The 13688-nt window shown below is 38.4% G+C and overlaps 1 long non-coding RNA gene across 1 annotated transcript; it reads right to left on the reverse strand.

The window, feature by feature from the left end:
* Positions 1 to 4831: 4831 nt before the first annotated feature.
* LOC121880547 lies at positions 4832 to 6937 on the reverse strand. Its single transcript, XR_006091583.1, has 8 exons — positions 6819 to 6937; positions 6566 to 6708; positions 6305 to 6438; positions 6102 to 6194; positions 5899 to 6010; positions 5595 to 5828; positions 5327 to 5498; positions 4832 to 5221 (listed from the first exon to the last, which is right to left on the reverse strand). It is a non-coding gene; the product is annotated as an uncharacterized LOC121880547 (long non-coding RNA).
* Between the last annotated feature and the right edge of the window lie 6751 nt (positions 6938 to 13688).

Raw genomic sequence — 13688 nt, forward strand, 5'->3', positions numbered from 1 at the left:
TTACATTAGTTTGAAAGTAGTGCTGACTGTCATGAAAAAAAATGGAAAAATTGTGTCCATATACACGAATTGATAGTTTAAATTTCATGATTCTTTCACGAACTGCCATGAGACTCGATTGGTGTATCTATTTTGTACACACATTTATTGCATGTCTGTCTGCCCACGAAGAAGGATCCCTCCTCTGTTGCTGCTCTTCCATTTTTTAGAGGCAAATTTGTGATTTGTAATATTGGGCTATATAAATAAAAAAAATATTTGACTTGACTTGTCTTGGTGATTTCACTGAATTAATTTTGGTCCAAAATGTTAATGTAAATATAGTTATAATTTCTGGATGACAGACATTTGAGCCCTTTTCAGACATGGAATAATATTGCTGGCTTCATCTATCTGTTAAAGTGATGTTTTTGTCATTCAGAGGAAATTTTTAAATTACTGTTCCTTACAGCTCTATTCAGACATGACAGGACGTTTATGGAAGGACACAATGGTTTGATTTTTTTTTTTGCATCTGGTACATGAGATGTTGAGTATGTATGAAATGTAAAAGAAGGAGACTTTTTGTTCTCTCACAGGAGAGTACTGCATCACTGATGGATTTTAAAAATTATTCTGCTGTTGAAGTATTAATTAATGACCATTGTGAGTGTAAGGGATGGTTTCACAATGAATCCACTGACATGTTTTTCCCATCAATTTCATCATTTAATCTTATTAGAGAGACAGACAGACTACTGCATTGTGGCTTGGGATGTGTCACATCATGCTGCATTGAGCTTGTACAGCGGGTTACACAGCAGATTTTACATGTTCAGTGAGAAAGTAACATGTTGTGGAACACTTTATATAATCTTATTTAGAGACTCACCAGTAGAACATATGTTTACTGGTGTCTCCATCAGATCAGATGCTGTGAAACAGACGCTGAACTCAGTTTCAGTTTAACCCAGACTTTAAAAGTATAGTGTATTGAAAGGTCACAGTTTAAAAGCAACAATTGTAGAGAAGAAAGACTTATATGCATTTCATCGTAATGGGTTTATCACCAAATTCTTTACCAACATTATTAACCTGTTTTCATTTTTAATTCTTTTTTAGATAGGGTTTTTAGTTTTTCCTTCATTATTTTATTCTTTCATGGTGGAACAGCATTTACATCCTCAGGAGATAAAACATTATCCCCTGGCTAATCAGGATAACTATACATGGTTATTTAAACATCCTTATGTGGTATCTATTGATTGGATGACTACATATATGATAAACAACGCCACCTGTTTGGGAGGTGAAATAAGGTTTTCTTGGTCAATACGTCTGGCAGCTAGTTTCATGCAGATATTCATTACTCTAGTCTCTACACCTGTAGCTAGAGTCGGTCAAACTGGGGTAGTGATGTCTTATGTCAGCTTTGATTGGGATGTCAGACACCTTTGAATTTTGTTTTTACACCAGTGATTGAGAAAACTTTGGCTCTGATGAATTAGTTGTCACTTTTTACGCTAAGGTGTCATCTGCCGCTATCTGCCACCGCTTATCTTTTAGGCACTTTTCATACTTACATACTACAGTAAGCATAAGCAAATGTAAGATGAGTGCAGACTGTCCTGATGTACAGCTCAATATTTCATGTGACATTTTCTATTTTGTTTTGTTTTGTTTTGTTTTTTGTTTTGCTTTTTTACATTTTTTTATTTTTAATTCTTACTTTAGGTGCAGTGGTGGATTGGTAAATGGATATTTACTCTACTTTGTACTTCGGAACAATCTTGAGGTACATGTACCTTACTTTAGTATTTTATTTTAATATTTGATATTGCCTGTATTTATTTTGTGCTACTTTGCTCTGCATACTATTTGAGAGCTATAGCTCCCGTTACTTTGCAGATTAAGATCTGACACATAAAACCTCAAATCACCGTATAAAGTATGACCCATTGTTACAGATCAAATTACCCAACAGTGTGTAAGGTCATTACAATTAGCTCCACCTCGACCAGATAGACTACAGTTAAAGTGTGGGAAAAAATTGCATCAGTAATAACAATCCAATATTAAAATATTAATTATGAACACGTTTATGGATATCACATCAGATCTGGACTGAACACAAGCTATACAGATTCAGTGTCAATGAAAATGAGATGATTAAAGTTGCTGAAGTTATCACAGCAGACAGTTTTAAGGTATTTGGAAGTGATTCTCATGAGCTACTCTTACTGTCCAATCAAAGACGGGGTATATTTGCTTTGTCTCAAATGTCCAAAATGCTTCCGTAGAGGAATGAGCACTTGATTAATCAAAACAAGAGGCTGAAACTAAACCTGACACTTTAGGACATATATGGTGTGTTTCCAAGATAAATGTTAGCTTGATAAATGTTATATTTCAAGAAATGAATAACAATCAGTTGATAATAGTCTCAAGTTAACATGTAGGAAGCACATGACCGAGGTGAAGCATATACAGTGTAGTGGTTTGACTTAAAGCTCAAGTGTCAGTCAGAGTCAAAGTCTGACAAAAGTGATGATTATCATACTTTTGGTACTAGTTGAACCCAACAAGGGCATCATGTAGTTCTCAGCAACTCAGGACCCATGAATAAAAAACAACCCAACAACTAGCAAGCAAGTCAGACACCACACGGTGAAACACACACAATATCCTCCTAGTTCACCTCTCCAGGGTACATAGGCACTAAGATGAAGGCCTCAGCTCCGTTCAAGAGACCTCCACTTTTCACATGTGGCCGTAAAGATGGAAGACAAGACTTGTATTCCCTGGTATAACAGGAGGTATAAAGTCACCCTACCTGTTGGAGGATGTTCTGGGTGACTATTTCAGATATGCTGTCAGCTGGCTTTTCTCAAGGGGTGTAGTAGTTTCACCCAGCAGTAAGACATTCTGGTTTGTACCAATGGCATGTTTAGCAGTCTCAGAAGTAGTTTGTGACATCTGTGCTCATTCACAGCCGGATTGATTGTGTATTTGATAGAATCATTTAAAGGATAGGTTCACAATTGTTTAAGTCTGTCCTAAAACAACAGTCAGGTATACACATGAACGCTGACACGTTGTCTTGCTGTAATCATGCCTACTGTTCATAATTGTCATTAAGAAATCCCTTCATAATGCGCTTGTAATTGATGGGTGACAAAACCCACAGTCCTTGTTTGTGTAAAAATGTATTTAAAAGTTATCTGAAGCTAATATGAAGCTTCAGCCTCCAAATGAGTCAAATCAAGCAGATGTCTTTCAACATTACAGTCTTTTTAGTGCCAGAGTCCCTCTTTTGTTACTATACTTCCACAGCAGCTCAACACACAAAGAAGGGATTTGATGTTAAAAAGACTGTAAATGTGGAAGATGTGCACTTTATTTGACCAACTCAGACTGCTGAAGCTTCATATTGTCTTCAGATAAACCTTTAAATGCATTTTTGCTCAGAATGAGGACTGTGGATTTTGGCCCCATCACTTACATTCTAAGTGTATTATGAACGGACTAATGGTCAATATGAACAGGAAATTTGATTACAGCAATAAAAAACAGTTTCAGTGTTAATTTGGGCACCTGACTGTTGCTTTAAGGCACACTTGAAAAATTGTGAACCTATCCTTTAAGTTGACTTCTCCCTTATCCATTATACACAAGCACAGGCACTGGATGTCCAGTTTTGCTCTCCATTTCTGGTCAGCTGAAATGGGCGGAGCTTTCGCCCCTCTCTTTTAGGCCTGATGGTGCAGTGACAGAGCACAGACTCTGCAGTGAGAGTGGACAGTGTTTCCTCATGGTGTGAATGTGTCTGAATATTACAATCACATGTTCGGATGTGAAAATGGACCTATTCACTTACAGAGTTTATTTAGTTAACATCAGCTTCATTTTTAGTCTCACTTTATATGAATACAGAAACATTTTGAATATAGTGATACACTGAAACTTTCTCTGAAGTCTTTTCTCCTTTCATGCAGGAGATGAGTGTATAATGCCGATCAGACATTTAGTAAGTGTTTGATTCATTCATTAAAGGCGGCTGTCACAGATTTAACTCAGGTTATCACAGCTAGCTGAGACTGCAGTCTGGTGTGTGGTTCATAAACCTCGATGATAAACCACTTTCATTATAATGAATACCAGATAAAAGTTAAAGATCCCCTCACAGACATATATTAAGGCATATAAAAATACTCTGCTCAGAACAGTAATGTGTGTCTTGTATGTTTTTTTCACAAGAAAAGTATAATTACCTTGTTAAAATACTTAAAAGGGCATCTACCCCTTCCTCATTAAAAATTCCAGAATTTATGATTATGTAAATATTGTTCATTTCAGAAGTTGAGCTGCTGGACACAATATGTCTCCTGCTTCACTGTAAAGTCCATTCTCACTATATGTGCACTGGAGGTTTCAAGTTTCCACATTACACTTGCCACACCAAGGCAACTGGACTTGGTTGTAAATACTTGAAGACATTTCACCTCTCATCCAAGGGGCTAACCAAGTCCAGTTGCCCTTGATTCAGCCCTCCTTGGATAACCATGACCTGGATGACTGAGAATCTTCACAGACACTTGTGTTGAAAACTAGACCAAGATTGGCTTTCCAAACGAGTTGTGATGTCACAAATCACACGTGTAGGCCAAATTTACTCTTTGGCCAGTGTTAACTTTTCAGAGTTAATTCTACTCAATTTAGCGTCAAAATTAACAATGAAATGTGTATTTAACACTGTGGTTTGTTCACACTGTTAGAGTAATATGATTACACTTTATAGAGCTAATTTCACTCCAATTTTAGTTTAAAAATGACACTCTAATGTATAATAATATTTAATTTTCATTTCTCTGCAGTGTTATTTTTTACATCTAGGTCATATTTTACTGTGATGCTATACTGCTGTCTTCTAACCTATCAAATGTAAATAAACACAAGCATACAAGGTCACAGTAACAGCATTTACATCACAGTATGCTTACCAAAGAAAGCAATACGGAACAACAAAGAGAGCTGTGTTGTCCTCTCCATATGACATTTGTATGTCGAAAGGCCTAGGATACCACAGGTTGTCGACATGAAAGACAACAAAGTCTTGTTTAGTCCTGATCACATATGCGTGGAAATGTTCTTGGAAAGTTACTGTACATGAAGGCAAAGTGAGCAGTAGATGGTGGTAGGAGATGTAGCAGCAGCAGGAGAGCAGACATGTTACTGTCCCACCCTACAGATCAACAAACATCAGATTAACATTATGCTACAAATACATTAAATTGGTACAATTACCTATATAACTAAAAATGGTGATTAAAAATAGTCCCAGTCATACCATTCTCAACTTCAGCAGCTGATTCAGCATTGTGCATTAACCCCAGGAGCTCTGTGGTGGGTACCAATGCATGGCTTTCCTTTACCACTTTAGCTCTGAAATCGGTGGGCCACCTTTCCAAGAATTTGTGGGCAGTGACCTCACCAAACAGGAGTCTGAAATCTTGTTCTATCTGTAAAGCAAAAATACAGTGCATAGAAACCAGTAATGAGTGACACTGCATGCTGCATGGGATATTTCAGTGATTCAACTAATAAAGATTTCTTACCAGTCCTGGTGTGTCCAGAAACCGCGGGAAGACTGAGAAGACATCTGCTGCTTCCTTTTCATCTTTGACCATTGAATGACGATAGATGAAGGTAGCTTTCATCTTCTCACGGACAGTGTTTTCATTAGCAGAGTGTTTCAAAACAGCAATAGCTGCTTCCACATCCTCATCAGATAACACTTTCTCAGCAGTGAAGGGTCTGCGTCGACCATGGCCTGGCCCACCAACTTAAGACTAACACAATTTTATTGACTCCTGCATACAGATTTCATCAATATCATATGTAAATGATAAGTAAACTTACTTTTGGGAGATTTGCTAACTGAGGCACCTCTTTCCTCTGCAATTTTTCTTTGAATGGTCTTCAACCGCCATGCAAGGTATCCCGAACCGCTCTCTGGATCGTAGTAATGTTCCTATGTAATTAAATACATGCAGACTGACTATGCCATCAACATGTCTAAGGGCAATTATGTGTTTTAATGTTGCAAGGATACTTTTACTTACATATCCATGTTGTGAATATGGGTCTTTCAGATATGGAAACAGAGCAACTATCCCCTGTGCATACATCACTCTCACACTTGTAGGGGGGATGTCCTAATGTAAGAATTCAATGATGACGGTCTCTCAATTGGCATTGGACAACACAATTAAAAACAATCCAATACTAACAATGTTTCTTCATAGCCTACATGTATGATTCTTACCCATATGTTTCTGTCATCTCAGCAGCAAGTATGTTTATCATCGGTCTTCTGGTAGGATCTGTCAGAGATTTGGTTTTTGCATACTCCTGCATGATGTGGTCACCGCCAGGCTTTGTTAGGATTTCTTCAATCAACTTAAATGGAAATAAAGTATGCAGTCAGAAAATTTTAAACCATACAGAAGACTGGAAAATTATTACATAAAAACACTGAAATGCAACAACATCTGGATTACACTTAACAACAATGTCCACTACCTACCGCTTTTGCCTCATTGTTGATGTGGCATAGCCTTTTCAGTTGACTTCCTGCAGCAGTGGCTGCTTCTTCAGGAGGGTCACACATTGTGAAGTCCAGAATGATAGTATCATCAGATGCAACTGAGGATGATGATAGAGAAGCACCTGTGCATTAAGGAATATGAACAAAACAGAGATATTAAATGGAACTGTTAATTTTCCCATCTCAACCTTTAAGTTTAATATGAACACATTTGTGAATGGTCAGTGATTACCAAGTTCTTCATTATTCAACATGACTCGGAAGGTTCCAGGTGACTCCTTCACTATTTCTTCAAAAACCTCTGCGTCAACTTCTGTGTCAGTCTGATCATACATCTTCATATCTAACTGTCTGCCTTCTGGTATTTTAAATTTTAGGCACATTGAAATAAAGGGAAGGAAAAAGAGAAGGAAAAGAATATTACAGAAATTGTTACAAAATTTGAAAGGCCATGCATTTCCCTCTGATGAGAATCAAAGGGCCAACTAAGTAGTAAACCTCATGTCTTCACAAAATGCTGATGAGTTGAAGCTGAAATAAATAGGTCATTCTCATCCATTTCAATGCACAGCAGAAACAATTATTATTATGGCTCTATGATGAATTGGGTGTATTAACCAAGTAAAAAGTTGTGATATTGTTTTATCTTGATGTACAAACTAACTTTCTTTCATGAAGGCATCAAATGTTAGGTCAGACAGCCTAACATACTTCTGCTCCCCACCAAACAAAACATGCAGCAGCATATTCTGTTAAAATAAACAATGAGAAGAAAACAGTTTAAAAAAGGGTTACCTGTTAATGTGCTTCAGAAGTGATTTTTCTATCAAATAGAAACATAACTTCAAACTTAATATTACTTAGCTGTTACAGTATGAAGACGGAAGCATGAAGTAACAGGTTAACCCTAGCTCAATGGTAAAGAGTAATATTACTGCACTCTAAGTTTAATACACAATAGCTAAAAACTATAGCTCACTGTAATTTATATTAAATGAAAAATACACGTCACTCACTAAATAAGGAGTGAAACTAGGAAATCTAAATCAGCATATTCCTTTGGCATCTGGTTTAAAAATAGTATAAACCAGTAGTTCACTTGATGGAAACAGAGGCTTCCTAAAGTTCACCTAGTATGGAAAAAATTAGCGATTAGCTTTACTAGCGATTAGCATACTAATAAACAATAATTTGGTTGTTAAAACTTTGCCATAAGACAGGCAGCACTCATTCTTATCTCCGCAGCTTTAAAAAAATACGTAGTTAACTTGTTATATAGGTGCATCTTAACCCAATGAAAAGATGTAAACTTCTGAACTGTTAGCAAGTGCTAGCATGTAGCTGCTCGATAATATCATCAAACAAAAGGGTACATGTTGCCATAATGTCCTAAATCGACATTAATGAAACTATCAAAACGTGTTTAGTTGAAATAGAGTTATTAAACGATGTTGCCAACAATGCAACTGTGGCACCACTCCAGAGCTCCCAGGACCAGTGTTCAAACAGGCGCGTAATCATCACTGTGTAGAGTTGAACTGCAGAATTTTACACCGACTTTTAACTCTACTCTTAGAGTAAGTTTACTCTCCATATAGTTATAAATACTCTACCTAGGTTAAAATAGGTTTACTCTGAAATACTAACACTCCATTTTTTACTGTGTAGTGTCAAATACTGCACATCATTCTACACAGTGAAGCTCAAACATCCAACTGTAGGAATAAGAAGAAAAACATATTTTTTTATGATTAACAATTTTATTGGCATTTTGAAATAAACATTACAAGCATACATTTGATAAATATCTGGTGATAGAACAACCAGCAGTACTAATGTCAGTGTGTGTACATGGAAAACAAAAGAGAGAACAAAAACGAAAAACTGACAGACATACCAATGTAAGAATGAAAAAGAAAAAAAAAATGTTTAGTTGTTATTTTTAAAGATAAATAACAACTAAATCAATGAAGACATCCTGGATAATACTGAACAATAACATACCACCACATTCAGTGATATCAGATACAGTGGTGATAATGATGAAATGTAGTGCAGGCCAATCCCCTGCCACAGAAAAAATAAGTAAATAAATAAAAATAGCAATAATGTATCCAGATACTCGAAATGTGTCCAGGGTTTGAGACCTTGAGCCCCTCCCTGTCTTATACCCTGGTCTGACCCTCTAATGTTCGAGAGAAAATGCTCCCATTTCAACTGGAAACTTTCCACTCTGGTCATGTCTGTATGACAGGCCTTCCAGTGCAGCTATTCTCCCTAATTGATTATGCCAGATATTTCCAGGTAGGGCAGAGGGGGCCTTCCATTCTGAGATGATGAGCTTGTGCCCTAGCATCAGTGCAGTCTGCACCTATTCTGCATGAAGGGATAGGATATACTCAAGGAGTGACAGGTTGCCCAGGGTATACAGCCTCTGGGAGAAAGGCACATCACACCCTATGATTTGTGTAATATTTTTGTGAATCTCAGACAAGAAGTCTTGTATTTCGGGGAAGCTCCATAACATATGAATCAACATACCCTCCCCATTCTGGCATCTCCAGCATTCCGGGTTTGTGTTAGCTTGACTCTATATAACTTGAGTGGGGTCCAGTAAACTCTATTCAGAATCTTGAAGTGGAAGAGCCTGGTTTTAAGTTCCCTCAAAAAAAAACAAAAAAACAAAAAAAAAAACATACTTTTGAGTGGAGGGGAACTTTAAGTTTCAGTTTCATGTCTCTTTTGTACATATACAAGATCCCTCTTTTGTTTTCCTACTGGAGTGTGTTGTTTATTTCTCTCTCTGTGTCTTGTTTTTGTTTAAATGTCAGTTTAAATTTAAAGTTTATATTCCTTCACCATAGAGATACCCAGTGACCAAAGACAGCCAGTGTCCAACCAGTATCCACTCAGGTTGGGAGGAGAGTGAGTTGATACATGTTGGCTGACATGGGTTTGACCCATATCATGGAGTCTGCATGTGATATTAACACGTGCCAGTCAGGTTCCATTAATCCTCTACCACAACTACAGAAACCTGGTGTCTCATTTGGCATTGAAAAAAGTCTAGAAAAAAACCCTGAAGTGATGTAGATGCATTGTCTGATTTGAAATTAATATTGATCTTCTCATTAGGTAAAATAATAAATAATAATAATAATAATAAAAATCAATTTAATTTATACTGCACTTTCATTCACAGTGAGAAAGTGCTACAGCATTAATAACATTAGAACACACAACATAAAGAAAATAGTAATAAGAGTTAAGATGAATAAGCTGAATAAGCCTTAGATGCCCTAAGATGAAGCCCTAAGATGAACAAGCCTTCCTGAATAGAAAGGTTTTAGGCCTTTTTTAAAAGAGACTAGGGTCTGCGCTGCCCTCAGATGGTTAGGAATGCTGTTCTACAGGCATGGTGCAGCAGAGCAGAAGGCTTAGTCCTCCATGTGCAGAGCTTAGTACTGGGGGGCCAGAGGAGCAAGCTGCTGGCAGATCTGAGCATGCAGGTGGAGGTTTGTGGTGTGATCAACTTTGTAGTCAATCCTGAAGGAGACAGGGAGACAATGCAATGAAAACAACTGGTGTTATATGTTCATGTTTTTGCACTCTCATCAGGATACTGGAGTTTCTGGATGCTCCAGCCAGGGAGTTTCTCTGCATCTGACAGGGTTAGAGAGGGGTGGAGTTTAGAGATGTTTTTGAGATGGTAGAAAGAGGTTTTGCACAGATGTCTTATATGGCCATCAAAAGTCAGCTGAGGCTCAAACCTAACACCCAGATCAGTGACTGAGGAGGAAAGGGGGATGTCCTGGACATCAAAGGTGAGATGAGGTATGGGGGATGACTGAGCCTGATATGGAGTGCCAATAAGGAGAGCTTCAGTTTTGTGCTGTTTAACTGGAGGAAATTTGTGCTCATTCAGGCCTTTATCTCTTTAAGACAGGTGCTGAGGCGTGACATGACTGCAGAAGGGTTTGGGGCAGTTTTAATGTATAGCTGGGTATCATCAGCATAGCAATGAAGACATCTGATGTCTGCTGATGACACGTCAAAGGGGGAGTATGTAGAGGGTAAACAGGATCGGGCCGAGAACATATCCTTGTGGAATACCACAGGTGACGGAGCAATCTAGACCTGCATCCTCCCAGTGAGACATACTCAGTCCTACCGGAAAGGTAGGACTATAACCATTTAAGTGCAGAGTCTGACAGTCCAATGGTGGTGAGGAGGCGCTCTAAGAGGATAGTGTGATCCACAGTGTCAAATGCAGCGCTCAGGCCAAGGAGAATCAGAGGAGAATTGGATCTTGTATCAGCTGCCATCAGCAGGTCATTCATAACCCTGAGCAAAGCTGTTTCAGTGTTGTGTGCTGAACATAAACCTGAATGAAATTTTTCAAATAGGTTGTTGCATTTAAGGTGGTCCTGAAGTTCACCTTGGACAGGAAAGGGAGGTTAGCAAGCAACTAAATTTCCCAAAATGTTTGCTCCTTTGAAATAAAAAACAAAAACAATAAGTTTGTCTGTATGACATGTCCCCTATCAGCCTTTCTCCTCTCAACAAGCTGAGATACCTCCAACATAGCTATTCAACATTTCAACAGGACACTTTGCCATGCTGCCTTTTATAACATCACCAATTGTTTTGTCTAGAGCCTCACAAAGTCTTGGCCTCATCCAGACACTCTGGGTGGAAGGAGTAAGGAACATAGAAGAACGCAAGGGGGGGTTGTTTGGCTAAGGTTACCCTAGTTGCTCTTGGAGAGGGATCAAACCTTGAGGAGGCCCTTCATCGTCATCCTTCATCCCCGCTGCTCTTGTTATGCTTAGGCTTTTAGATAAACTCCTGCTCTGAAGGGCGAGTGCTGCACCGGGCCAGGGGCTTTTCTTTTTTACTGTCACATTTGAAGAAACAAAAACTCTCTTGGAGTTACAGGAGGTGCTGTGTGGGTGAGTTGTGGGGAAGATAAAGGTTGTCATCATGCATTCCCTCACCTGCTTGCATGAAACAAACATGTCTGTCTTCGGGGCTTCACAGCCTGTGGAGGAAAGACATTCCTCTTTTTGCTCCTGCATTAATCCAATTACCAAACACCTGCAGACATGCAATAACAGTTCCTGTGCCAAGATACCACCTCCTCCCCCGCCATCCCAACTACCTCTCACTTAAAAAAAATTAAAAAAAACACTTCTCCTGGACTGGGTTGCACCAGCTAACAACTAGGGATTTATTAAATTGGGTTACACTATTAAACTCAAATGTCTTAGACAGTAAAGACTTATCTGTAACATAATATGTAACATAACCAAATGACTCAGTTTTACAGGGCAAGTAATGTGAACCTTTCTTAAAACAACACTTACATGCTCACATGTACAAGGAAACACTTTTTTGGCTGGATTGCAACAGCGGGGCCAGTCCTACACATGCAATTGTCCCTGAGTGAGAGAGTGACTGACTGCCTGAGCGAATGACTGAGTGAGTGAGTGATGAAGTTGCACCATTGATCAGCTGGCTGAGTTTCTCCACTGGCCATTTCTCTTTCGAAATGAATTGGCAAAGCCAGTTTTCTATTACATCATCAGGAGACGTTTACAGCGCTTCCACTCATAGCCTTTTATTACCTGGGGACCTCATGTGATTTAGAAATTACATTATTTTTTACTTCTTTTGATGTTTTCACATCACAAACAATTAACAACAGCATTAAAATACGAGTGTGTGTGTGTAAAAATACATTCTAAAGTCAAGCAGAAGCTAATAGAAGGAGTCTGAGTTAAATACAAACAAAGTCTTTTTAGTACAGAACTCCCCATTTTGCGTTACTATGTCTCTTGTAGCTCTGCAAGAAACACTATCTGGGGAAAAACAAGAGGGAAATAAGCACTAAAAAGGCTATAACTTTCTATGATGCCCACTTAACTAACTCAAACAGCTGAGAGTCCACTGACAGAATGCAGATAGTGGATTTTATCCACCATCACTTACATTGGAAGAACAGGCAGAAACAATTTCTTCACAGCCAGTAAGGAGAGTAGGAATGATTATAGACACCAAGCACAGTTGCAATGTGCTTATGTGTTGTTTTAAGATAGGCTTAAAAAATGTGAACCGATTCTTTAATACATCCATGGTGATGCTGCAGTGACTATTACATAGATGGCAGCTTTTGACTGGACAGCACAATGGATGTTTTGGAGCAACTGATTCACACATTAATAAAGTCCTGACTACTTAAGACATTCCTGACACTTTAAGGGAGAAGCAAATTTAATAAATCACTAGTGTGAAATTAGCTTGCAGTTACTATGACAGAATTCACACACAAATTTAGTAACAAATTCATGAACAGATGGTACAACCCAACCTTGGCAATTATAGGTATATTTCTTTATTCTGTATACAGTAACTAGTTTGTTTGGTACAACCTGTTTTAATTAAGTGATGCGTAAATCTGGTACATGTATGTTATAACACGGCTAACTTTGAAGTTGGAGCAACGGGCTCCAGAAGAAGAGAATCATATTCCATGAAGCTAGCTAATCATGTTACACACCTGCCAAGGCCTTAAGCTGAAAACACAACATCCAACTGTTTTGAGGTATTTGAGAAAGGCTTAAAGTTAACATCAGGTACAAATCCTGTCATCCAGTTCAAATCTGGGTACTCTGTCACTCTGATCCATTTTTCTTCCCTTCGCTTTCCTTTCATGTTCTGAGTCAGAGCCGCCCTGTGTTTACAGTAGGACATGAAAAGAGCTCAGCACATTTTGTCGACTCCCATTTGTAGGAAGCTGAAGACTGAGTGAATAGTTTAGGTTTGGCTTGGTGGGGGTGGGACTGAGGGTGGGGGCTGTAGATCAAAGTCTGAAGATGTAGATATATTCACATACCACACAAAATCGACTGTTTGCTCAGAACACAAGTCCCATTGACAACAAAGAAGAGTGTTAAGTGCCTGTTCAATACTGTGCAGGAACACAGTAGTAAATGTATAAAACTCTGATGGAAAATTCCACTGTCAGATCCTCATACACTGCTCCATATCATCAGCGTGTGATGTTCAGGGCCTTCCAGGAGTTATTTTGTCATGATGTGTG

The sequence above is a fragment of the Thunnus maccoyii genome, chromosome 16 (assembly GCF_910596095.1).
Source record: "Thunnus maccoyii chromosome 16, fThuMac1.1, whole genome shotgun sequence".
In the NCBI taxonomy this organism is placed as follows: domain Eukaryota; kingdom Metazoa; phylum Chordata; class Actinopteri; order Scombriformes; family Scombridae; genus Thunnus; species Thunnus maccoyii.